Below are 26970 nucleotides of genomic sequence, written 5' to 3'. Positions count from 1 at the left end.
AACAAACATTAAGTATCACTTTATAAAAACCACTTAATCATATTCACGAAGCTAATAGTTATGGCAATGACAAGAAGGAATCAGAAAAATAGAGCTTTGCTAATAATATTAAAATCATTTTAATAAATGTTCAGACTCATATCATTCATTCATCAGATATTTTTAGTAGCTAATACATACTGGATGCACATGAGTTCAGGGACAGATGTATTGCCATTCTCTCAAGCAAATTGCTTAAATAAAATGGACACTAGTATAGATAAGACAATGTGTATGCAACTTCAAAAGTAAACATCTGTGAAAGGGAAAGAAAAGAACTTTGGTGGAGTATATAAAGGGAAGAAATAGGCCCCTAGAGTAATTTCAGAATGGATTTCTCTAAAGAAGTAATAGCTAAAACCGCATATTGCAGGGGACAAATATTTTTCTAGAATAAGAATGTGTTGGAGAGAGGTAGGGGATGTAACAAAGAGAATGGACTGGAAATGAATTTGCAAAAAAAAAAAAAGACATTTAAGCTTGTATGAGCTCTGAATACCAATCAAATAAGAAAACACAATTTATAGGTATCAGAAGCCAAACTGGTTTAGAATTGATGCCTCAATGGGGCATTGATGGGGAGATGAAAAGTTATATACTTTTAGGACTAGGTTATGGGGAAGGTGGATGAGGATGTTTGATGGAATATGTAGAAGGTCATAGAGTCGATGCAGATCAACTATATTAGAATTGAAGATGTCCAGAGGAAAAAGGAGTAAGTGTATCAGACAGAAGGATAATAGCAGTGCTGTATATGAGATGATGAAGAAATATTGCACAAGAAAAAAGTTCTGTGTCTTAGCCTCATGAAGGGCTTGAGATGGAGAACACTGGGAGTCAAGCTACGAAATATTTCCAGATAACTCTGTGGAACAGGGTTGAAAACAGTTTGGAAAGAACAGAATTTGTCTACTTTTTATTTTGTTTTGTGGTTTATAAGAGAGGAAATAGACTAGCGATTGGGAATCACAGCCTGCCTCTGGGATATACAGAGTTTAAAGAATTGAGTAGCCTTCACCAAAGAGGAATCTAAGCGTAAAATACATCCTGTAAGTCCTGTAAGTCTTTAATGTGAAACAAAATATTTTGAAGTCAAAATGTTCCCAATTATTACTAAGTTACTACCAGAGGAATAGAAAGGGTTTGTTCTGAGGAATTAGCTCTCAGCAGGTCAGAGAAACTGGAGAGGAGGCATGGAGTCTGCAAACTACTGGACAGAAACACATGCACACGCGCCCACGCACGCACACAGACTTTAACTGAGGGGCAAAGCTTAACTCTTTCTCTTGCTATTTCTACTCTACTGTCTCTGCTCTGTTTTTTCCCTGTTGTTTTTCTCCTCCTCTTCCTCTTCTTCCTCCTCTTCCTCCTTCTGTTCCTCCTCTTCCTCCTATTTCTCCCCCTCCTCTTTCTTCCCTGTTGTTCTCTTGAATCCTCTGTTATCTTTCTATTTCCCCTTTTATACATCCTAACACAAAAATTTCCACATAAGAAAAGATTACCTCACAACCATATGTTACATATTTTTCCAAAGACAAATTAAAATCTTTACACAGAAAAAAAAATCATATTATGATCACAAGTTACATGTTTTTCTTAGAAGCCCACAAGTAGTTAAACATTCTTTTTTTGTTGTTAATTTTCCCACCATAACATCTTCATCCCAAAGTAATGATTCTTTTATAACTGACTAACAAAGTTTTACCCAGTTCCTTTTGTACTATAGGTAGCTGTTTGCGGTTTCAGTTTAGCGGATTCCTATCCTGTTTCTACAAAACTTAAAACAAGTGATCAGCTAACCATCTATTTTTCTTTATGCACAATAGGGTCATTTAATTTCCCTCTACATTTTGTTTTTTCAAGGTGTATACTGGGGCCTGTGATTAATTCTATAAGCCACATGACCAAGAAAATCAGGCCTAACCTTGGGTGTAGGGACATAATTGTTTTCTTTAATTATGTGCCTGTTATTCTCCAGACAGAATTCATGGGTCTACAGTGCATGAAACTTCCTTTTTCTTATTTTCTATCCTCTGCAAATCTCACATCTAACAAAAGGGTAGGTGATGTCTAGCGTACTTTTTTTTTCTCTTCCTTTGCTTGCTTCTCTCATTAGAACAATTGGCAGAATAACCTATACCATCTCCCTAATCCTCTTAAATCTTACCCACCTGTATCTTTTCAGCTAACTCAGAGACTTCAATTAAATCATAGACTCAACTAAGCATCATTGCTCTTCTAAAAGTCATCTTTATTATGATCTGCAAGTAAACTGCCCAGTGACGATTTGGATTTTTCCCAAGAAACAATCACACTGCGCTAGATATAGCGGGATCCTTTCACTTAGTAATCACACCATGCCAAATACAGGAGGACCACCGCAAGAGCAGTAAGCATGAGGAAGCACAGCAGAACAAGGGGCATCCTGAAGACAATGCCAGGGCCTGGGGGTGGGGGGAGCTTTGCCTCTCCAGGTTTTAGCTTTGCTATTCAGTGAATCAAACCCCATGAGCTCCACTGCTGACTGCAGCTCCTCTGTCATGGCCACCAACGGGTTTGTTAGTCACCTTCCCATGACTATAACCAAATACCTGAAATAATCAACTTCGAAAGAGAGAAGTTTACTTTAGCTCACAGTTTTAGAGGTCTTGACTCATGATGTACTGTCTCCATCGCTTTGTACCTTTGGCAAGGAAGACATCACAGTAAGGAGGAATTTTGGAATGAGACAGGACACAGGAAAAAAAAAAAAAAAGAGGAAACGCCTAAAGCTGCCAAGCTGTCATCAGTGCCGGTCTGGGTCTTCGATCTTTAACATGGGCCTTTAAGAGACATTTATCTTTTCCATCTATAACAGAAGGTAAAGTACTTCAAATCTTACGTTGTAACAGCATAAAATATGTCTGTATATTATAATATTTATAATAGATATCACTTGACATATGGATAATTTCTTTCAATTGTTGTGATAAAACACCATGCCCAAGGGTGACTTGGGGACCAAAGGGTTTGTTTCAGCTTACAACTTTCAGGTCATACTCTATCACTGAAGCAAGTCTAGGCAGGATTCTGAAATCAGAAACTGAAGCAGAAACCATGGAGGAGTGCTGCTTACTGGCTTGCTCCTCTTGGCTTTCTCAGCCTACTTTCTTATAGAACCCAGGACCACCAGCCCAGATAGATGTGGCACCATTCCCAATGGGCTGGGCCCTCCCACATCCACCACTAATTAAGAAAATGAACTTCAAACTTGCCTACAGGCAAATCTTATGGAAGCATTTTCTCAATCCAGAGTTCTTCTTCCCAAATAACTCAACTGTCAAGTTGACAATAAACTAGTCAGGACTACGCAAACACATACAAAGTTAACATGTGAAGGAAACAGAGTGTAGCTACCTAGATGTGCAACTTTAACAAAATGAACTCCTCCATTGTATAAATAATAAATAAACTTGGCTCAAAAAGTAACCAACTATTGTCCAGAAAGTAATTTAAAAATTGGTGCTTGTCATAAACATTTATATTTATACATACATATGATTTGTGTGTAGAAATCTAATACACAGACAATTATAAGGAAGTTCGTTTTATAAAGGAAATAGGGAGCACTGTGACTTACAAAGTGAGAATCTTAATCTTGCTACCTACATGCACCTTTGCACCTTAGATTGCACATTGTTCAGGAGGCTGTAACATGTACGTGTGTGTACAGTCTGAGAGTACCTAAAGAAAAGGATTCAGACAAAAGCAATGTTGCAGTTTGGATTGAATTCCCTTTGCATCTTTATAACAAATACTTAATCATTTAAAATTTTAATGATATTAGACTCCTCCACGCCACTCTTCAAAGAGTAATTTGTGTGTGTGTGTATGAGTGTTTGTGTGTGTGTGTGTGTGTGTGTGTGTATGTGTGTGTGTGTGTGTGTGTGTGATAAAGTTCTATTATGTAAGCTGCTACATCTTCCTCCCCAGGTTAGGAGAAATGTGTAAACAGTTATAAACATTCCTGTCATGGAACAGCTCCGATCTCCCAAAGCTGACCTGAAAAGGCCTGAAGTCAGCAAGCAATCTAGTCATCTGCGTGGGAGTAGAAACCAGATAGCAAAGGAATGTCTTCGGGTCAAAGGAAGCTTATTGGGCTTAGGAGAAACTAATTTAGAAGAGAGCAAGAAGGTGGCGTGGGATTCGGGAGGAAACAGACCTGGAGGCAGCTCCAAAGGAGTGGTTACTATCTCCGTGAGCTCGCTGCCTACTACGGCTGTGTGTCTGTCTGCTCATCAGCTTTGCAGCCCTGTGCCTCCACGTCCTCTAGGTGTTGCATATGAGGGTGTCAGCCTGCACGGGCTATTCTATGATATCTGAGGGAAAGGGGTAGAGATCAGGCAGGCTCACAAGGCTACCATGACCCATGTTTTTCAGGGGGTCACAGAAACAAAAAAACGCAACGGACCCTGACCACTATTAGGCAGGGTTTCCTGAAGGACTTGAGACAACCCAGCCCCCTCCCGGTCGCTCGTGGTTCCACGTGCAGAGAAACCACAGCTTTATGTGGGTGGGAAGAAATTCTGATTAAAGAAGGCAGGAGACAAGAAAAAAAGGCTTTCTTCCTTTAAACTCTCTAACTATAAGCTTTGGGGAAGTGTGAAACACGTTTTTAAAAACAACCTGTGATGGGGGGGGGGGGACGGGACGGGCTAAGCAGATTGCACTATGGCCTCTGATTATTGTTGCTTTGAGTATCTTAGTCACACCTCATGGAATTATCGCCAATGCGTTTAATTGCTAGCTTCTTTTATTTCAAGCCTTCACATCAGACATCAGTGTTTCTTTACGTTTCCTTCAGTGGTTACTGCCTTTGCTGTTAATTTTTCCCTCCTCGCTCGGAGCCTCCAGAGTACATATCATACAGATAATTAGAGCTTCTCCTCTAATATTTTAAACGTCTCTGATGGAGGTCATGGGTATTTGTTCTGCCTTCCCGCCCCCCTTCTCTTTAGCTCCTTTTTTGTCTCACCTCATTAAATCTGAACGAACATATCCGGATTAGTTCCTTCTGGTGGTCTACATGTCTTTGATCATTAAAAACCGGTGTCCTCATATAATAGCAAAACAAACAAACAAGCAAACAAACAAAAATAAAAACAAAAACAGTCACCAGGAAGAACCTGGACACCCAAATGCGGTTTCAGTCTTCTCTCGTTTTACAAATTTCAGCCGGAGTCTGGCTTTAACAAAGTATTAACTTTGAACACAGTCCATCTATAGGTTGGGGTGTGTGACCTAAAATGGTGGAGATTACTCACTTCTCTCCTTCTGCTGGGTTCTGCAGAGACTCTATTTTAACCACTCTCTGTCTAAACACGAACTTCTGAGCATTTGTTTGCCACGCCATCCTGCCCATTCAAAGTAGAAGAGAGCTGCTCTAACACCGAATTTTTAAAAGCCCAAGAGCAGTGTTGACTAAATCACCAGTGCCCCCTAGTGTTTGGAATAAGCAACATCTTGGAAGCGGACGTGCGGTTGGGGTTTGCTGATGCAGTTGCTGGAATCTTACTGGTATGAAGAGAAGCAATCATTTCCAGTATGCCTGGGGACCACCAGCTTTCCCCAACAAGTCTGAGGAAACAAAATGCTACACCTTTCAGATCATATTATATTCATGTCATAGTTATAAATAGCACAATGTAATGAAAATCTGCACGTGTATAATTTTTTTAGGGGAATGAGAATAAGAAATAGTTTTTAAGACTTTTTATTTTCTCTATATTTAAATAATTATAATACCAAGGAATTTATGCAAGCCCATTCTCTGTATCAAGATGAGCATTTTTTTTATTTTAATTGTATTAAATAAATGTGAATGTGACCAGTTTTCATTAATGGGATACTTGATTCAATTTCTAAAAGTCTATGGAAAAAGAAATGAGTTATCCTTTTTGTCCTAAAGGGTAAATAAATAAGACATTTTTTGAGATATTCCACAGCCAAAGCCATCAGCTTGAGATCAGTCTGACTATAGAAGCAGATCTTTTCCAACCTGACAGGAAGCAGCTAACAGTGCATTTTTTAAGGTGATACATCTTCCCTGATGTCCCTAGAGACTTGAAAGGGAAGATGTTTCCATTCTGTGTGAGCATCCTCAGTATCTACCTCTGCACTCAAGTCTAAAGGATTGTGCATATTCCCTGAGATTCATCACCACTCATACCAGCGCTAAGAAAGCAATGGACCTTGGAATGTAAGTTAGAAGCACCACGATAACATTAATCAGACATCAGAGTGGGAGACTAAAAAACCCATATGAAAACATTGAAATTTGTTTTATTGGGGCTGAAAGAGTGATAGCAATTGTTGAATACATGAAACATGAAGTTGTTTCATAAAGGGCATGCAACAAAGAGGAAAACTGAATTGATGTACAGAATGATTTTCTGGAACTCTCTCCCAAACTGAAATTCAGGTGACTAAGGAGGTGTTTCCAAGAAGAAGGGGAAATGTAAACTCCATGTGATCCAGAAGCAAGGGTCACCATACTCATAGCCAATTCATTGCTGGAGGAGACCGTGAAGATATCCATTATGCTCTGACCTCTAGCAAGTGACCCACCCCCTTTACACATTTGTACGTATTGCACCATAACCATAGTGGAATCCCACCCCATTTCTACCTTTTCTGTCATTACCTGTTTCTGTTTTAGCCAACTTGAATGCGTCATTCACCACCATCACAGTTCTCCTGAGAATGTTCCTCCCTTGCTCGTGCTTCTGTTCCCTAGGCTGATGTTACAGTTCTTCAGTGAGTATCATACATGGCCAATGGGTCATGACACAGCCTCTGGAGCAGAGCCGCTTCAGCTTCAGTCTTTCTGAGCAGAGAGGTGAATCACTTCAGCTCCCTGAGTCTCTGTGTGTCAATGGGGAAACCACAAGGTGTTATACACATTTATGAAACTGTCAAAGAGAAAACGCAATAGAAGTTGCATTAAAATGATCAAATTACTATGATATACAATGATTTTTGTAATATTCTTTTATATTTCCATGACAAATTTTGATGACGGCCCATCTAAAATCTTTTTCTTTTTGTCTCATTAATGTTTTTTGGCCAACAATCTGAAAAGCAAATCTTAAGCTATGACATGAACCATAAAAGGTTTCTGGGACATAAGGCAATTGGTGTTCCCAGGCATCCACAGCATTTCTGACAAGCAATTGGCTCTAGCATTTGGTTTTATTATTGTAAATTCTCTGTCTAAGCACATCCTCTTCCCCCCTGGAAGGAAGATTGTTTCTCATTCATAATGGTATCATCATCAACAATGAAAAGATATAATAACAACAACAAAAAATACAAAACAAATGTAATCCTATCATCTTGTCAGTTGCCATTTTCTAAAATAATCAAGTGATGGAAGTTTCTAGAAATTTATAGGGTGTTTGGTTTTTGGGGGGCAGAGGGGGATAGCATGTGGCCCCAGTACTTGAGCAGTGACAAGAACATTTAGATTACAAATGTGCTCCATAGTTTTTTTGTGAATATAGTAACAGGCTGTCTCTCCCCTTCCCTCTACAGCATCATGGTGATCAACTATACAGAGACTTCGATGGCGGTATGTGAGTTAGTGTGCACGCAGTGTTAAAACAGAGGATACCAGTGTTCATAAATAACACTCAATGAAGCCCATTTTCTGAAATACATGTTTATATGTGTATAAGTAATGAAAGATTATTTCTTTACTTTTTAAGTGGCTTTCAAGAAGGACAAGTAGATATTAACCTCAGCTAGTGACTAAACTATGTTTTCTTTTCCATTGATTTCTCTTGTTATTTCCAAATTCATAAAAAAAATAAAGATTAAGCAATAACACTCAAAAGCAGTGGAGGCATACTGGTAGCTAACCAAGGAAGAGCCAATGTAACTATTATAATAATAAGTAATAATAACATAATAATTAATGAAAATTAGTCCTGGTGAATATGGCCACAAATGCCCTGCAGATGTTTGCAGGCAGACCACATACTGGCTTTTCTAATAGCTCGGGACAGAGACACATGGCCTTCAACCCTAGACGACAATGCTTCCTGCTCTCTCCCACACACACTGGGCTTCAGGTCTGCATAGCTCTGAATAGGAAAGAGACAAAAGCACCAGTATGAGTAACAGTTAACTATAAAATACATTCCTCAGGAACAGTTTTCATTTTCATTGTCTCATACTCAGCGTACACAAAGATAGTTTAATTCCACAGTTGAAGCTCTGCTGACTGAATACTCCACAATGACTATCATTTTCCCATCACAACGGTGTGTTTTTCTGCCCTTTCCTAGAAAGTGCAGCCCCTTCCCTCTACCTGGTATTACAGATTCCAGGAAGATAAGTGATATTTAAGAGTGACTTCAGTGGCTCTTAAAGATTGGTCTAGTGCTAATTACTGCCGTGGGCTTCAAATATCCTGCCGGTGACAGCTGCTGTTCTATTCTGCTTTATAATTATAAAGATGGCCTCCATCTTCTAACAAGTAGTCAAACAGTTTTGCTGAATGTAGCCAATTCTCAAAGCCTGAAAATGTAGCACCTCTTCAGATTCTGAACCTAGGCATGAAATGAAGTCTAAATAATGAGTGAATGAATTCACTAATGCTAAATGGGCCCTGGTGAATTCATTGTGTAATGTGGGGCATCCGACCACGTGTTTATAGCTTGGGGTAGATTATGTCACAGCAACTAATAGTTGCCAGCTCTCCCCAGCTTAACATAAGACAAGTTTGCTTGACACATGTTCCAGTTGAGTTTTCTGCTCAACAAAGTTGATTTGGAATTTATCTCAACACACATTTCCATGATTGCCATGATTGGCAGCAGGAGTTCATATCTCAAACCTTAACACCATACACGTGAAAGCAACACAGGCCACTGTGCTCAGTTCATTGGCTAAAGAAAATCATGATGTCAAATCTCACTATAGGGGGATGTGACAGCATAAAACCACTGGATACCTATAACAAGAATGGGAAATACTTAGTAAATAATAACTCTAATAAATTTTCTCACATCAATTTATTTGGTGACCAAGACCTGATCACTGATATCTCATTTCAGTTTGTGGGTTCCACCAAATTTTAGTTTATAATATTATCACTAAGTTGGTTTATAAAAGGGCCTTTCACCTGGAGTCAACAACCCCAGACTCTACAACCGAATATACCATATACTGATAAGTACGTTTAAATTTCACACCTTCAAGATTCTTCTCAAACTTATTTCTCTATCATCTATATCTTTTTTTTCAAGACAGGGTTTCTCTGTGTAGCTTTGCACCTTCCCTGGAACTCACTCTGTAGACCAGGCTGGCCTCAAACTCACAGAGATCCGCCTGCCTCTGCCTCCAGAGTGCTGGGATTAAAGGCATGCACCACCACCGCCCGGCTCTATCATCTATATCTTAATACCCACTTTTTCTTAGCCATCATAAATTTCATTTTTATATAGGTTTCTCAGCCTACACACGTCTAACCCATGCTATAGTTAAAAACATTGGGATGTATAATTTTTCTGTATATATATATATATATATATATATATATATATATATATATATATATATATCTTTTATTGCAGTTACTAATATGAAATGTCATTTTTATAATAAGAATATCCCTAAAAGTAAAAATACTGACTATAGAACCAGTGATTCAACATTTAATAAGTATGTCCTTATAGGTTCTCGTATTTAGTCCATTAACTAAAGTTTTACTAGAGGTGACATTGGTTTCTTTTTAACATTGAGATAAATTGAGTCTCATATTGTGTTTGTATATTTGACTAGCAATAGTTTTTTGGTCCCTAATGTCTAGGATAATGTCTAAGTGCATATAAAACTTATAAATTTCACTAAGAAAAATAACTAGCAGGTACTCTTAATACATAGTACATTCTAGGATGAAAAAATATTTAAAACAAGACTGATCTTTTACTTCATATAGAATGTATAAAAATGGTGCAAAAGATATTTAGTAATACTATGAAAATGTGCATTGTAGTTTCGATATTGTTCTTACTGAAGCTAAATGTGGCTATTTTTGGTGTTGTAGGATGTAGTCTGAGTTGTATTGCTCCTTAAAAATCTTCCCAGAATAGAATTTTCTTGACACTAATAATTGAAATAACCCTACATGATCCAGTTCTCCACTTTCACGGTTGATAGAATACCCAAGATTACAACTTTTATGAGTCTACTGATTTCCTTAGTTTTCTTAGGTAAGTCACTAACTCTGCAGCAATGAAGACAGAAGCCATGCTCCAACCTTCTGTGGGAATTTATTCTAAGGGGTTAGTATAGTATCAGAAACTTTGTCTGTACTGTCCAGGAGTGTATGTATTCCTGATAGACGAAGGTGTTCCTGAGAGTGTGCCTGGTTTGCACCTTATAGAATGAAGAAAGCTGTGTGTACTTGGTGTCTGGGTCCTGTTCTTAATCAGTACTTGTCTTAGCACCCCCAGGCCACTGATGTGGCCCCTGTTTTGAGCAGTGCTTACTTGTATGGCAGTAACATACCCATGAGATGTGAGGAATTTAAATATTAATATACTTCAAGAATAAAAAATGCAGGGACAGTTCCAGTTGTATGTCAAATCAATTATAGTCGCTCCACTTATTCCAAATTACAAGAAAATCCATTCTGTTCATAGAAATTGAGAATTTGGACTATATAGGAACACATTCCCTCATTCTATTTTTATTTTTTTCTTAATTACTTTGGTAGTTAGAATACAAAGTAATGGAACTTATTATGGCATCTTCATACAAATGTGTTCTCACACTTCCCCTCCCCACCTACTGTACCCTAGGCTCCATCCAGCTTAGCCATTTCCTCCCCAATTAGTCTCCCCTTTTGCTCTCTTGTTACAGGTACCCCATTGTCCTGTCTGTATCACACCCCTCTTGAACATTTTGCTCCATCAATTCTTGTATTCTGACTAAGGTCAAGTACAGATTTCTTCTTCTTCTCTCTAAGAAGCACCTTTCTAGTTTATGCACACACACACACACACACACACACACACACACACACACACACAAACACACGCTGAGCTATAAACAGGATTGTGCACGTATCCACTTGGTATGTTGACTTAGTGCCTGCCCTTCAGATGTATACACATCTGAAAGTTGTGTATAGAATTATAATGGTTTTCTTGTTTTTCTGGGTTTTTTTTGAAAAGCAGTCATACTGACTTCCGTAGTTGCTCAACCAGTTGACATCATCACCAGCCGTGTATTAGTGTTCTTATTTCCCCACATAGTCATAGCTTTTACTGCCATTAGTTTTTGGTTTTTGTGACCAGCTGTTCTTACACGGACTAGTATGACGTGAAATCTCAAAGCAGTTTGAATTCCCTTTCTCTGATGAAGATTAGAATGTTGAATCTTTTATTCAAATATTTATTGCCCATTTGTATTTCTTCTTTTAAGGATATTCTATTCAAAGATATATTACAGTTTAATCTGTAGTCCTACTTACAGTTAAAGATAACTCTTAATGATATAGTCTTTATATATTGTTTCTTAAACCACAAAATAAGAAATTTCTGAAATCATTTACTAAATTTTTCTATAGATAACACTAGCTTCTTGTTACAATAGAAGCAAATTGAGGCCCATTTAGTCTGCATTTGTATCTTTGAAATGAGATGAGAAATAACTAGCCCAGACCATTTCAAGAGGAACATGAGAATTTGCTTAGGACATCTAACTGGAGGAAATACTTGGTTTTTCCTCCCTATTCACTAAAACTATATTGTTTATGCATAAGCATGACCCTGAAATTAGTCCAACTCTTAATAGTTTCTTTCTTCCATCAGGACATACTTTAGTGAATTTAGAAACATTCAAATATTAACTCTAAAACCAGTTGTTCTATGCATTGCTAGATCTAGGTTTCTGGGAATGAGAGTATGTGAGCTGTGCCTGCCAGAGGAAACTAAAAAACAAAAACAAAAACAAAAACAAACAAAAAAAAAAAACAACGTTTTTTTTAAGTGTATTTACAGATGTCTTCCTTTCTAACAGAATCTAAGGTTTATCTTATTTTTGTTTATTTATATATATATTTATGTTGTTGTTGTTGTTGTTTTGATTTGTTTTCCAGTCTCTGTTCCCAACACGTGCCTCATGGGAAAATGATGTTGTGCCTGCCTCCGTGAGTGTATCACCATTAGATTATATACACAGTACCGTTGTTCTGGAAATGATTAACTTGTAAGAGAGGAGAAGAGAGATCCTGCAGTTCTGGGACCGAGTTTTCATAGGTTTCTGCAAAGTTTCTATTGTCCTCAGAAATTATTCTTTAATAAAACCATTTGTTTATCTTCTGCTCTGACCATTGTCACCCATTGATGTAATCTCAGACCTGTGGTAACTATCTGCACATGGGAAGGGAAGTATAGCACGAATCTTAAAAGGTCTTATTAATAAAAACAAACCCGGAGCCAGGTATTGGGGTGAACGCTGAAAGATCAGAGAAACAGAACAAGCCACAGCCACCTCACCTCGCCATTTCCTCAGCTGATCCTGTTTCCTCAGACTGGAAGTCTCTGAGTCCTCATCCGAATGGATCTCAGCTGAACTGCTGCTCAAAAACCTAAAAGCTTAACTAGCTCTAGTTCTTGGTTTTCATGCCTTGTCTTATATACCTTTTTGCTTCCCTCCATCACTTCCTGGGATTAAAGGCATGTGTCTTTACCAAGTAAGACATGAGATCTCAAGTGCTAAGATTAAAGATGTGTCACCAGGCCTGGCTCTATTTTCAGTGTGGCCTTGAACTCACAGAGATCCAGATGGATCTCTGCCTCCAGAATGCTAGGGTTAAAGGCATGTGCTACCAATGCCCAATCTCTATGTTTAATATAGTGGCTGTTCTGTTCTCTGACCACCAGATAAATTTATTGGGGTGTACAATATATTAACCACATTTCCCCCTTTTTTGTTTAAAATAAAAACATAGTCAAGAATTTCATTAACAATGTCCAATCCATTAACATTTGACAAATTCAGACAAAAAAATATTACTTATACTATTTAAAACAAGTAGTTCCTGTTTAAAAGTAGATTCAATAATCTACCTTTTTATCTTATCAGAGAAGCCTGAGAGTGATAGAACCCTGAGAAAGAGGAACTAGGCTCCTGATGCTGCTCAGGTGGACAATCAGACTGCATTTATGGTAGGTCTTAGTATTTTGACTTTTAACTGTGTGAGGAAAGAGTCTTTTTGTCATTAAAATGTTTTGAATCAAGTTCAGGACAATTTATTCTTGTCCCAGTGACCTCTAGGATTAATTTGGTTGTCCATCACATGAACAACAAAACTATTTCTCCCTGATTTTACTTTGTGTTACAACATAATACACAGAAAGTCTCTACATTTGACTTCAGAGGAGCAATTAATGATTATTTTGGATAATTATGGACTGTGTAATGTTAGAAACATACTACTATGAACAAATACTTGTCACTTACAAGAAATACAAATTCATCTGACTGTCATATATTTATATTTGTGTTGTCCAGTCTTAGCAGAATAATATTAGGGAAAGGGCTGGAGTGGTAACTCAGCAGTTAAGAACATATTTTGTTCTTGCAAATGATCCTTGTTCAGTTCCCAGGTCATGTGGCTTGCAACTGCCTGTTGCTCCAGCTCCAGAGGCATTGATGCCAGTGGTGTCCATCTATATGCATATGCATATTACCACATACATACACATAAGTAAAAGTACACTAGAACATATATTTCAAAAATAATATTAGAAAATATGTAAAGTTATTTTTCAATAGCCTTTGTGAAGTATCATAAACCTGTGAGTAAGTTGACCAGACAGTTGATGCTATTCACATGACATTTGAACACTACAGAAAAGTTCTAATTCAAATTTCCTCTAAAATTAGAGGTAGCATGTTTGTCTAAATACATGTAGAAACCCAAATATAGCTTGGTATAGCACAGAAATAAGCAAACAGAAAAGATTATTTTTTGAAACCAATTGTTCATTGCTACTTAAAGCATTCTTATGGATGGTATTAATTTTGAGCTCACTTCTGTCTTTTGTGTTCCAGATGAACAGCTTATAGCTCTTCATGTAACTCCATGGATTCAGGATTCAAGATTTGCAGATATAGTATCTTGTCTGCACTGACTGGGAGGAATTTACAAGCTGTCATATTGATGAGAGCTCTGGGCTCTCCATTACAGACTCAGAAAACAAAAGAATCTAAGAAAAGGATAGAGTAATTCCCTTGTTTTTGGAGATTTTTAATTAGCATGCTTAACTTTAAATTATTAATATATAAAACAAGGACATTACTTGTTTACAATATAGCATTTTCATGGGTTTCAAAACATTTCACAAATAATAAATCTCAGTAAAATATTAACATTATGAGTGCTCTAATTAAAATGGATCCCATAAAAATCAACTCCAAAACATCTCCATTTCTGGAAACATTCTCACTACTGCAGTCCACAAGTATTTGATTTCCACATTGCATTCCTTGCCAAGAATTCATTGCACATCATGGCTTTCCTCTAAATATGCCTCATTTTTCATACAATCTAGTTATGACATTCTCTCCTAATTCAGATGCTCTCAATAGAATGTTAGTGGTTATTATTACCTCTGAAGCTATTTTTCAATAAGCAAATTTGGACTTGATTTTTTTCTGTAGTGATCAAATGATTTGAAACTTTCTTGCAAGTTTAGCATTTGAAGATTCTTCAACTTTGAGCTTCTGGTTTGATTATTTTGACTTCTAGTATTACTCTGTAGACATGTTGCTAGATCAAAATGCCTTATTTAAAGCAATTCTCCGGCCATGAGGGAAATACGAGTAGAATGAGTTATTAAGCTCATTATAGATCTTGGATTATTTTAGAATTAAAAATACATGTCATTGAAAAGCATAGAGAAGGTAAAATGTTTTTTGAGATTTTTCTGAGAGAAGGTTTATGGGAAGAAATGTTTGTAAATTGTTAATCAGGAATAAACACATTCCAATCAAACACATAGAAATTTTAATTGTTCTTTAAAACTCTTACTTTCAAGATGTTGCCAGAGTAAATGATTATCTTCTAATTATACAATTGTTCTTGCTGTGGTGCTTCAATTTCCAATCAAGACTGCTATGGTTTGCAGATACTGAGTAGAATGAAATATTCTGATGAACACAAGCAATCTATGGGGCAACGGCCATGGTGGCTTTAGTTCCTGGACCTTTGTCGCCTTTTGCACACAGAAGAAAAGTTGATAAATTTCAAAAGTATTTGAATTGAAAGTTGATTGTCCGAATAGTACAATGTCATGCAACTTTTGGCTATAAAAACTAATACAAAACCATATAAGGTTTTGAGTGGAGGAGTTTTGAGGAGAGGTGGGGAGAGAGTGAGAGAATGGATATGTATAAAATCATTATTGGTCACATTGATGCTAATGATTGGGATAATAACTTTGCCTCATACAAGCAGAGGACCCCTAAAGCCATGCAGTATGGCTCCATGGAATTGTGATTTCCCAGATCACCAGATCTTATTAAAAATGTTTGTTTTGTGGTCTGAGGTAGGACTAAGTTTTTCTGCCTTCAAGATGGCTCTTAAAATTATTCTGCCACAGATGGAGGCAGATGCAGAGATCAACAGCCAGGCACCAGGCTGAGTTCTGGGAATCCAACTGATGAGAGAGAGGAGAGATACTGCAGGCAAGGGACATCAAGATCATGATGGGAAGATGTACAGAGATGACCGGCCACACTAGTGGAAACCCATGAACTGTGGACTGGTGGCTGTGGAGCCCCCATGGGACTGGACTAGGCCCTCGGGATACGGAAGACAGTTGTTTGGCTCGAACTTTTTTGGGGGCACCCAGGCAGGGGGATCAGGATCTGTCCCTGGAGGAGCATGGGCAGGCTTCTGGGAATCCGGTGCCTGTGGTGTGACACCTTGTACAGCCTAGGTGCAGTGAGAAGGGGCTTGGACCTGTCTAGGCTCAGTGTGCTGGGCTCTGCTGACTCCCCATGGGAGACCTCGATTTGGGGTACTTGGGGATGCGGGGTGGCTTGCGAAAGAGGGCTGGAGGGTGGGAGAAGGGAGGAGTGGGGGTCTGTGGATAGCATGAGGAGTGAGTAGAAAATTTCTTAATAAAGAAAAAAATGTAAAACCGTCTTAGTTCTTGGAATTCAGAAAAAAAAATTCTGTCACAAATTCTCTGTTTTTTTTTTTTTTTTCAAATCAACATTTGGAAACAGTGATAAAAAGGCAAGACTGTGGCTGAATTTTTAACCTCCATACATTTAATACAAGTATTTATCATTCCCTAATCAAGACATATTAATCACTCTTTAAGGATCAAATTCTCAGGGAAAAAAAAAAAAGTCAAATAGTTGGATGTGAAAAGCTACATGACTCATGACTCCGAAAAGTGTTAAAATGAGTTGATTTTGAAGTAGGAGGGAGAGGGGAAAGCTGGGAGGGAGGGAGGACCACTTTTAATTTATGAATATGAGGAAACTATTGGCTTCAGGGAGATGAGTGAAGCAGGTGGCTGTGATTACTTACAGTGCTGATTTACCAAGTATTTTTCTAGGTTGTGATTACATGGTTTTCTTACCAAGTATCTTGCTCTGCAATGAGAAAGAAGGAATAAGAAACTGAGTGTTTGCTTATTTTTACAAACACAAATTCTGGGTGGATCTATCTGAAAAGATTAGCATTGGTTATCTATGGGTAGTAGGTGAAAATGGTAGAGAAATGGGCTACAGATGTGTGATATCTGAATATACTTTTCTGAATGGTTTCTGCTCCTGTCGCTATGTTAATATAATGCAAATTTGAAGAATCGATAAAAATCAATGAGAATGCTTGAAAGATACTTGCACTCGGTTCATATATTTTGATGTGCAGGAGACCACCAAGTTGCTACAGAGGGGTGAACTGTCATAGGCCATGAAGTGACCAAGTCAAAATTCCATGTTATTAGAAATAAAAATGATGGAATATATCCAATTCATAGGGGATAGAGGATGATCATAGAAAAGTGTTTATATATATATGTAAGTATATATACATATAAATGTCATATGCACTTATAAATTCTTACATGTGGTACATGCAATATATGTAAATGCACATTCATGTGCATAAACAAGACTTTCAGGTATATGTGCATATGTATGTATATAATGTAACACAATATACACACATACCTGGAAGTTCTGTTTATTAAAAAGGCCTAGTAGTGATGATATTCCCATAACAGGGAAATTTAATACTGGCTTCTAATATTGTAAGTCATTAAAATAACCTAGGACTTCTTGAAGCAATGACTGGATCTCTTGTTAATTCGAGGGATGTATAAATGGAACTTGAACAACCTTTATGCTTTAGAAAGTGCTAGAACACTCAAAGCATTGATCAAATATTAAGGACTTAGTAATCAGCTCTAATGGGCTTCCACTGACCACATCAGGGGAAAGAGGAAACTAAAAACAGATAAATTATACAAGAGTACAATCTATATACTAAAAGGAAGGCATCCACTAACAGAAACAGAAAGTCATGTGTTTGTAAACATCACAGCAACGATGACCCAGAAAGCAACCACCATAAATACTATTAACTAGCATGTGGAAGTTGTTGCCAAGAAGTATATTTAGGTAGTCTCAGGGTATTTTCTTGTCCAGACTTTAATGGTCACAAGGGAAACAAAGTGACATTTCATTGAAAAAAAATTGGATACACAACCTTAAGGCAGTGATCAAAATAACCAATGGATTAATGATACCATACAAAGAAAAGTTAAGGATAACAATTGGTCCTTTTCATCTCTGTTTCCTCACACAGAATACTAAAGGCAGTGGGTGCCACAAAAAAAGTGCACATATCATAAAGTAAGATAAAATGATTTTAATCTGCACATCATTCCCATTGTTCAAATAAGAATAAAGCACATGCAAATGCTAGCCATTAAATATGAATTGAGTGATTTGGGTGATTATAGGAGTGGTTTAAATGCTTTTACATTTGTGTTCAAAATTAGTACCATACAATGTAAATATTTGTAACAAAAGATGCTAAAATCACAGAGGCTATTTTTCTTTGCTTAGCACATTAAATAGCAAATGTTTCTCACTTGACTAATCAAGAAAGAAACTGAGAAAGAGAGTCATCTTTTAATGTCTCCAGTAGCAATATTTTTCTTGCATTTTAGGAAAGCAGCATTATATTTTTATTTTGTACAGGACCTGAAAGTGTGCACAGTAAAACCTTCCCCAGGAGAAGCAACACTGTTGCTCTATGCAAGCATCCCAGGCTTGCTTCTCTGTCAAGGACACCATCTTCTTTTGCTCTCCTCAGAAGGCACACGTGGTCCCACAATTCTGGCTGTGGGATAACTTGATTTATTTACTTTAGCTTCAAGCATGACATGAAGGTGTAAGTATGTGGTGTTTGTAAGACGCAGAGCCAGAAGGTAAGCCTGGATCATCTTGGATTCTGAGCCTTGAGTCCTAATGTCTACACCGTGGTCTCAAGGCATTCATTTTTCAGAGCAGCTGAAGAGGCAAATTGAGAAAAATGGCTAGCAACTGTTGGCAGAAAGATTTGCGCTCAAGATAAAAACACAGATCACTTTTATGGCTCATACTTTATAGAACAACATTTAAAATCTGGATGAAATCTAAGGAAGTAAACTCAAATAGGTGAATAAAAGCACTCTTGCCGAAGGAGCTTCTAGAGCCTATGAAAGGGTCAAAGCTCTCTTAAGGATTCAGCACATAGAATATAACCTTTCTTAAGGAGACTTATTTTCACTAATGATATCAGACACCAGCTTGATTGAACTTTGAAAAAGCCATGTTAATGATAGTAATGGAGTTTAGAAGCTAATATCACAGTTACTGTAAACAAAGAAATTGGCTTGGTTTCTGGTCTAGAACTATGCCACAGTGAGACTTTAGAAAGCAACTTAGTTTCTTACAGACTTGATTTCTTCATCTACACAACAGGAATAAGTCTATCATATATGGTGGTAGAGGAGATTGAATGGCCCATATATGGGATGCCTGTCATTGTATCTTGAATAGAGAATTCTCACCAAGAAGAATCACAATTATTGTATGTACACCTCTGTGGCAGAGAGAGTGAGAGAAAGGGATATCCAGTTTAAGCTGAAGAAATCTCTAATATTAGAACTTACATTAAAGATGGATCGATACCTAAACTGTGGATTTGGCAGACACAAAAAGGCAGGAGTAAATGTAGATATAAAGATAGTAGCTGGGGTTTGAACTGAAACTTCAGACACAGATGGACACTAAAGACAAGATAGAAGTACCAAATAATATAGCTCACCTTGGGGACTCTGGTACTGTGCCTCAGGACAGGTTAAAAGTCATGTGTCATGTGTCTAACTTTGCGTCATATGGTAACCACTAGAAGAAAGTGGCTGTTTAAACTACTTAAAACTAAAGAAAACATTAAAATCAGATCCTCAAGTTACTAGCTACATTTCTAATTGTGCACCTAGTGGCTATTGTCTTTGATAGAAAGCAACACAGAACTTGTGCCACTACAGGAAGTCCCGGGGACAGTGTTACTTCCTGAAAGGGCATGCTACTCCATATTTAGTCCTGTGGTTTTAGCACTTGCAGTTCCTAGGTCATGGGGAGACAGAGCCCCCACCATCACATCTATTCATTTAATTTCCCCTCCTATAGTAAGAAGTTAGATGAGAACCAAGACCATATCAGTGGTCATCAGAATTCAAAGAGAGCTTCTGAAATCACCGTGATTCCTGAATCCTTCGTATAGTAACTACCTGCCACTGAATGGAAGTGGGACCCAATCTGCTCAAGAAGGCCTCTTTAAAAGAGAATCTAGTTGTTGTTGTTGTTTTTTAAAGGAGCTAGTGGGGAGATGAAATACAGGGAGACATTCTCATGCTGATTGGGAAGTAGAACATGGCTGTATTGTAGAGAAATACACATGACAACCAAGAGCAGCAAGTGTCTATGAACATTAATTAGCCCTGGTCAACACAAAGAAGAAGGAAGTTGACTAGATCTGATTTTCTAATGAAAGACCTATCCTATCTCACACTTGGATATTAGTCTGGCAGGATCCTGAAAAGGGAATAAAACTAACCTTGTCCAGATTTTGGACCTATGGAAATATGATAACATAAATTGCTGCTATGTGAAGCTGTTAAGTGTGTGATACAGCAGTTACACAGTAATAGGAAGCTAACATACCTCACACATATGCAGCTCGTTTGAGTTAAGGGAGAGAACATATTCTGGCACACAAGTTAGAGCTAGAGTTTATTACCTACAGATGAACAGCAATGGACAACTAATGCCTATGAGGGGAGTACTCCAAGCCCTGAAAGCTCATTAAATATGCTAGAATCACTGATATGCATCCCCATTTGCACTGCAGACTAGGGGAAACTTTTGGCAGAGTTAGGCTACCTTGGGTATATAGTCATATACCCTAGGTGCAACATAGTATGTTGGGTTTAAGATTTGAAGGACCTGATGGAGGCAGATGCAGAGATCCATGGCCAGGCACCAGGTTGAGCTCCAGGAATCCAATCAATCAGAGAGAGGAGGCAGGAGACGTCAAGATCATGATGGGAGGATGTGCAGAGATGACCAGCCACACTAGTGGAAGCCCATGAACTGTAAACTAGTGGCTGTGGAGCCCCCATGGGACTGGACAAGGCCCTCTGGATACTACAGATGGTTGTTTGGCTCGAACTGTTTGGCATCCAGGCAGGGGGATTGAGATCCATCCCTGGTACATGGGCAGGCTTTTCGGAGCCCAGTGCCTGTGGTGCGACACCTTGCACAGCCTTGGTGCAGTGGGAGGGGGCTTTGACCTGCCTAGGCTCAGTGTGCTGGGCTCTGCTGACTCCCCATGGGATACCTTGATTTGGGGGATGTGGAGATGTGGGGTGGCTTGGGAGAGAGGGCTGGGTGGTGGGAGGAGGGGAGAGGTGGGAACTGTATGTATAGTGAGTAGAAAATGTCTTAATAAAGAAAAAAAGACTTGAAGGACTTTCTGTTTCTAGGGTAGAAAGGAACAAATGAGATGATGGGTTACCCATCCAATGCCTCTTTGTCTCAGGATCTTGTGCCTCCAGTGCCCTCTACAGTTACTCATGATGATAACTGGTAAGAAAGAAGAGAAGCTATGTCAGTCTGAGGACACTTGAAGAAATGTCCTGGAACACAGAAACACATAGAGAGAAACAACCCTCACACCACCCTGACACACATCCCCTTTAAGATACAAAATAAAATCACTCTTTCCAAACGTGTTCTGTTTTACCGGGATCAAAAGTTAAGAGGTGTGTTCAGATTTCTGCTCTTACTTGTGGCAACAGAGCAGAAAGAAAGTGAAACCCTTACCTAACACGCCAACATTTTTCCTTCTTCACATAAAATCCAATTATTTTCATTCTCAAAAGCGCTGAGAAAGTGAAGAGTAAATGTTCATGTGACAGAGGCAAACCTGAAAGTTCTGGCTGATGACTGTTAGGGAATGACTCCACGTTGTAGCTGGAATTCTTTTCTAACTTTATATTAAATTTCCTGACGCTCTGAAGTGCCTGTTGAAATATCCAGTGTTGTGTGGGTAGGTGGGAGAAAGAGTGGGCGGGGGGGGAGGCGGGTCTCCTGAAAAGTTATCATTGGGCCTGCCTCTCAACTGAGTGTACCAGGCTCTGCTGACTCCCCATGGGAAGCCTTGTCTTGGAGGAGGTGGGAATGGGAGGTGGGTTGTGGAGGGAATGGGGAGGGCTGGGGGTGGGAGGAGGGAGGAGAGGGCGATCTGTGGTTGATACAAGATGAATAGAAAATTTCTTAATGATAAAAAAATAATTATGATCGTGCTTCCAGGAACTGGTCCAGGAATTTCTAATAGAGAACAGACCTGCAAAGATGGCAGGACTAATGGGTTTGATGAGGTTTGGGTATGAAGAGAGAGGACAGGAGAGATGACCTCAGCATGCAGTTTAGCGCAAACCCATGGGAAACAACTCTCATGGAGGGCGGGAGGCATGAGAGCATGCTGGGGGACCCAAGTGAAGGGATGAAGTTTCCAAAAGAGGAAGTGAAGAGGACTGAGGCGATCTGTTCCTGCTTTATAATTTTGCTCTCTACCTCCTGTTGTGTAAACATCACCTTTCAGTCACATACACATTATCTCCTCTGAGGAAGGAAGCATCACAGGCTGCCCTAAGTGGCTCTTGACAGGAATTTGAGGAATCCCTGAGGAGAGGAGACATTTTTTTTAAGAGAGCAGAAGAATCCAATTAACTTTCCCCCAATGAACTTTGTCACAGCTCTTTATCAGAAGGGAAATGGAAGGCTGGGATAAGAATTTAGACATGAAAAAATGTGGCTGGGCAAATAGGCTTCTAATGGCTTCCTGTCTCCCGCACCTTTTGGAAAGAGTAACATCGTTGAAAGAGAATAATATTTAAAGAACAATATTATTTCCATATAAGGAATAGTTTCTCAACAATGATATTATTGTTCCAAATAACTACATCAGAAGTAGCAAGGGTGAAACATTACTGTTTAGTCATCTGAGATCAACTTGGCTTTTGAAATTCTGGAATATTCACAGTTGGAAACCCTATGTTCAAATTTAGTTTGTTACGGTTTTATAAAGGTAGAACATTAGAAAACTGCTGTTCTTTAACTTTCCTGAGGTGAGTTGGCCTTGCCTGTCTATGTGCACCTTTAGATCGGGAATAATTTTTCTTTTGAATCCATTGCATGGGCAAGGTGTTAGATGGCCAGAGATTAGCTGCTGGTTATTTCGTTGTAAACGACAACATGAAGAACCAAGATCAAGGACAACAATAGGCCCATGAGATACAGCAGCTCATGTACGAACACTGACAAATACACACTTCTCAGTCATAGAGCTAAGTGGAAGGATGGATCTGAGGCAGGTCTATGTCCTTTCCTGTTCCTAGAGGATCTCAACAAGAGGCAAAGCAACACCTTCTCCCAAGCCTTCTTTTGCTCTTGCCTTCACACCATGCTGCTGTGGGATGGTCTGTATGGCAAATGTGTTGCTCTGATTGGTCAAGAAATAAAACACTGATTGGCCAGTGGTCAGGCAGGAAGTATAGGCAGGACTAACAGAGAGGAGAATTGAGAGAACAGGAAGGCGGAGAGAGACACTGCCAGTCGCCACCATGACAAGCAGCATGTGAAGATGCCGGTAAGCCACGAGCCACGTGGCAAGGTATAGATTTATGGAAATGGATTAATTTAAGATATAAGGACAGTTAGCAAGAAGCCTGCCACGGCCATACAGTTTGTAAATAATATAAGCGTCTGTGTGTTTATTTTATAAGTGGGTTGTCGAACTGCCAGGGCTTGGCAGGACCCGGAGAAAAAACTCCAGCTACACCATGCTGTGTTCAATAATGCCACCTTGGATTAGCAGAACAACTTTTTCCTTGGAGTGCAAATGCCAGCCTAAAATAGCATTTGCTTTGTAAATTAGGTGTTGCTTGTCCAACCACAGGTACCCATAGCTTCTTGGTGATGTGCCAGTCAAGGGTATCTTCAATGTTTAAAGGACATATCTCACCATACATCAGCCAAACAACTTCTGTCTGACAGTTTATCATATGTAGATTGAATATAAGATGATTAGGGGCAGAGAGATCAGGATAAAAAAGGACAGGGTTGAATTTTCAGAATCAGATGGGGAAGGAACTCATGGGTACCAATGTCACACACTGTAGGATGTAGAGACCGCAGAATGCCAGCTTAGCGATATCTATCTTGCTTGCCCCAGAACACATTTTCTTAATTTAAATAGGACAAGACTGAATTTTCTAGTGCAGCTGAACCCATGCTGGAAATGAAACATGTACAAAGCTGCTTAGTATAAGCATTTCACATACATTAAATATGGTTCTTTAAGTTTCCATAAATCAGTGTATAAAGGTCACACACACACACACACACACACACACACACACACACACACACACACGTGTGTGTGTGTGTGTGTGTGTGTGTGTGTGTGTGTGTGAGAGAGAGAGAGAGAGAGAGAGAGAGAGAGAGAGAGAGAGAGAGAGTTTTTGAGACATGGTTTCTCTTTGTAGCCCTGGCTGTTGTTCTGGAGCTAAATCAGTAGACCAGGCTGGCCTCAAACTCAAGATCCACCTGCCTCTGCCTCCTGAGTGCTGGGATTAGAGGTCTTCATCACCACCACCTAGCCATTTTAATATTTTTAAGAATACATTTAGTGCCCTTTGATGTTTAGGAAGAAAGAAAGGAAATTTGGAATGGAAGGGTTTCATCATATTCTTTCTTCAGCATGAAGTTCTCAAAATACAACACTGCCACCCCATACATACACACTTATATTTTATGGCATCTGTTTGGTTTTGTTTCAAAGCATAAAATATACCAATTCATGCTTTAGGGAAGAGTCACTGAGGAGACTCACTCTGGTGACTTGTGGAAGATTCAGCTGGATAGTTATCATGCTCTCATTAGGGTTCACTCAGATGCCTAATGAGCTGAGGGCACTTTGGTTTCAGACAGCTCCAGCTACAACATTCCTCTTTGTTCTGCATGTTCCCTTGTCTTCTGGAAGGTCCTCTTAGGCCATCCCTAGGGAAACTGGGCAGATTAAGAGGAGGCTGAGGAGAATGATTCTTCAGCCCATGTTGGGGTACAGTGCATTTCCTCTGCTACCACCAACTGTGTAAAGTAAGTAATAATGCCCTCTTGATTCAAGGAATGGTTGAATAGACTGAACCTCTCTGTAGGAAAAAATTAAAAGGCATATTGTTACCACATGACAACATATCACATAATAAGGGAAGAATAATTGCAGCTATTTTAACAATCTACCTTATGCCTCAGGTTCTATATTATACACTGGCATTCCCTTGAGTGAGTCATGCTCATTTTACTTCCATACCTTGCACATGCACAATACCCTCCTGCCTCTCCACTCCCCTTCTTCTCCTTCAGCTTTCCTGTTGGTGTCAAAATTATGACAATATTATTTCCATCAGGATGGTTTCCCTGTTCTGTGGACTAGTTAGGTTCCACTCACCTGTGAATTTCATAACCATTGGCTTATGCACCGTTACAAAAATCTGCAGCTTTCCAATGTTGCAATGGCTCCCACTCTTGAAGATAATGAAGAGATTTTCATTTATCTATTTCAATAACCCGGATCAGTTCTCATATATAGTAGATACACAGAACTGTTTGTGTCCACAGGAGGTATATTAGAAATTTGTATATAATTACCAAAAGTGGTAATAGGAATATCTTTTCTAAACATCATCTTCAAATATTGTCTCCCTCTCAGCCAACCAGAAAATACATGAGAGTTCATAAAATGATTTCAAATAGCCAATGCTTTTAAAGAGTCAGAGCAACTGAACTATTGTATCCAATAACTTTTTCTCCAAAAGATAAAATTGAATCTTTAATGTTATCAACTAATTCAGACACTATAACTTATACAGAGTGTTAAAAAAGTAATGGGCCTGGAAGTCAGTCCTGAAGGCCTCCATTTGTCACCTCCATGAGGATTTGTTACAATTTATTACTATCCTATTTTTTTTTTAGGCTACAATCAGCTTTCCACTGGTTGGCACACAGAGCAAAGTCTAGCATTTTGCTCATTAACTCTCCTATGATAGGCTGTCACAAGTCTCACCCGAACTCCTGTTAAATTGCATCAACTTCTTCACCCTCATATAATTACTTGGTTGCTGCCACACAGAGCTATAAGTTCTCTGATAAGACCCAATTTTCCTTTTAGCAACCTGAGATACCATCTCCTATTCTGTTCCTTAAATGAGCCAAATTGTCTGTTTCTTATAAAGGCTTTCAAAATCTTAGCTGTTTTAATCCCATTCCCTAGCTCCTTATCTTTCAAATGCAATACCTATACATATTTTACATGATTATTCCACTTTCCTCTCCAAATTTTCTGCCACCCATTTACTAGCAGTTTAATAACACCAATTAAAGCCATGAAGTGCTTGACAAAAGCATCATTCTTTTATGTCTCCAAATAAGTGAAATACATTCAATTGTCACATCTGGTGTATGGATTTCTACACCAAGTTTTACTGTAACAGGAAAAGCTCTCTCACTTTAAGTTTCTTAAAAGTATACTCAGTTGAGTGAGTGATAGAAAAGTCTGATGTCTACAGGAAGTTTTTGTTAGCTTCTCCTTTAGCTAAATCTATATCTTGAAAGTATTTCAGGGACATAATTTTATGTTGGGTTGATTATAAGATTTATTAATGACTTTTTCATATTGTTCATCATTTGTTGTGTAGGTTTTGATCTTTTGGTTGTGAGCCTTAGTCCACCATGCCGGGCTCTGTTGCCAGTGTGGCCTTGAACTCATGGAGTTCCAGATGGATCTCTGCCTCCTGAATGCTAGGATAAAAGGTGTGTGCTACCATTGCCTGGCTTCTATGTTTAATATAGTGGCTGGCTTTTTCCTCTGATCCTCAGATAAGCTTTATTGGGGTGCACAAAGAAAATATCACCACAATCAATATTAGTTTCCCCCCCTCATTTTAGCTTCTCTCATTGGTTTGTAGATAGTTGTAGTGTCCTCTTATCATCATACAGACTTTCCTGTGTGTATGCCCGTGTTTTAATATCTTTAGAAAAACACCATTCACATTGGATTTGCACTTATCCACATAATTTCGTTTCACATTAATTGCCATTGCAAAACCCAGGTAAGATCATATCTTAAGATTCTGGAAGTTAGAATTTCGACAAATAAATTTTATAGGCACACAATTTGGTCTGTAACCCTTTAAAAATGCAGAAAATTTGAGATGGCTATGTTGGTGCAAATTTCAT

The 26970-nt window shown here is 38.6% G+C and overlaps 1 pseudogene; it reads left to right on the top strand.

Moving 5' to 3' along the window:
* Window positions 1–7642: 7642 nt before the first annotated feature.
* The window catches only part of LOC102924893 (zinc finger protein 431 pseudogene), a 93464-nt pseudogene continuing 74136 nt past the window's right edge, over window positions 7643–26970 (top strand).

This window comes from Peromyscus maniculatus, chromosome 12 (assembly GCF_049852395.1).
Source record: "Peromyscus maniculatus bairdii isolate BWxNUB_F1_BW_parent chromosome 12, HU_Pman_BW_mat_3.1, whole genome shotgun sequence".
NCBI classification, from domain to species: domain Eukaryota; kingdom Metazoa; phylum Chordata; class Mammalia; order Rodentia; family Cricetidae; genus Peromyscus; species Peromyscus maniculatus.
The sequence above is the reverse complement of the archived record's forward strand: the minus strand, read 5'-3'. Positions and strand labels throughout refer to the sequence as shown.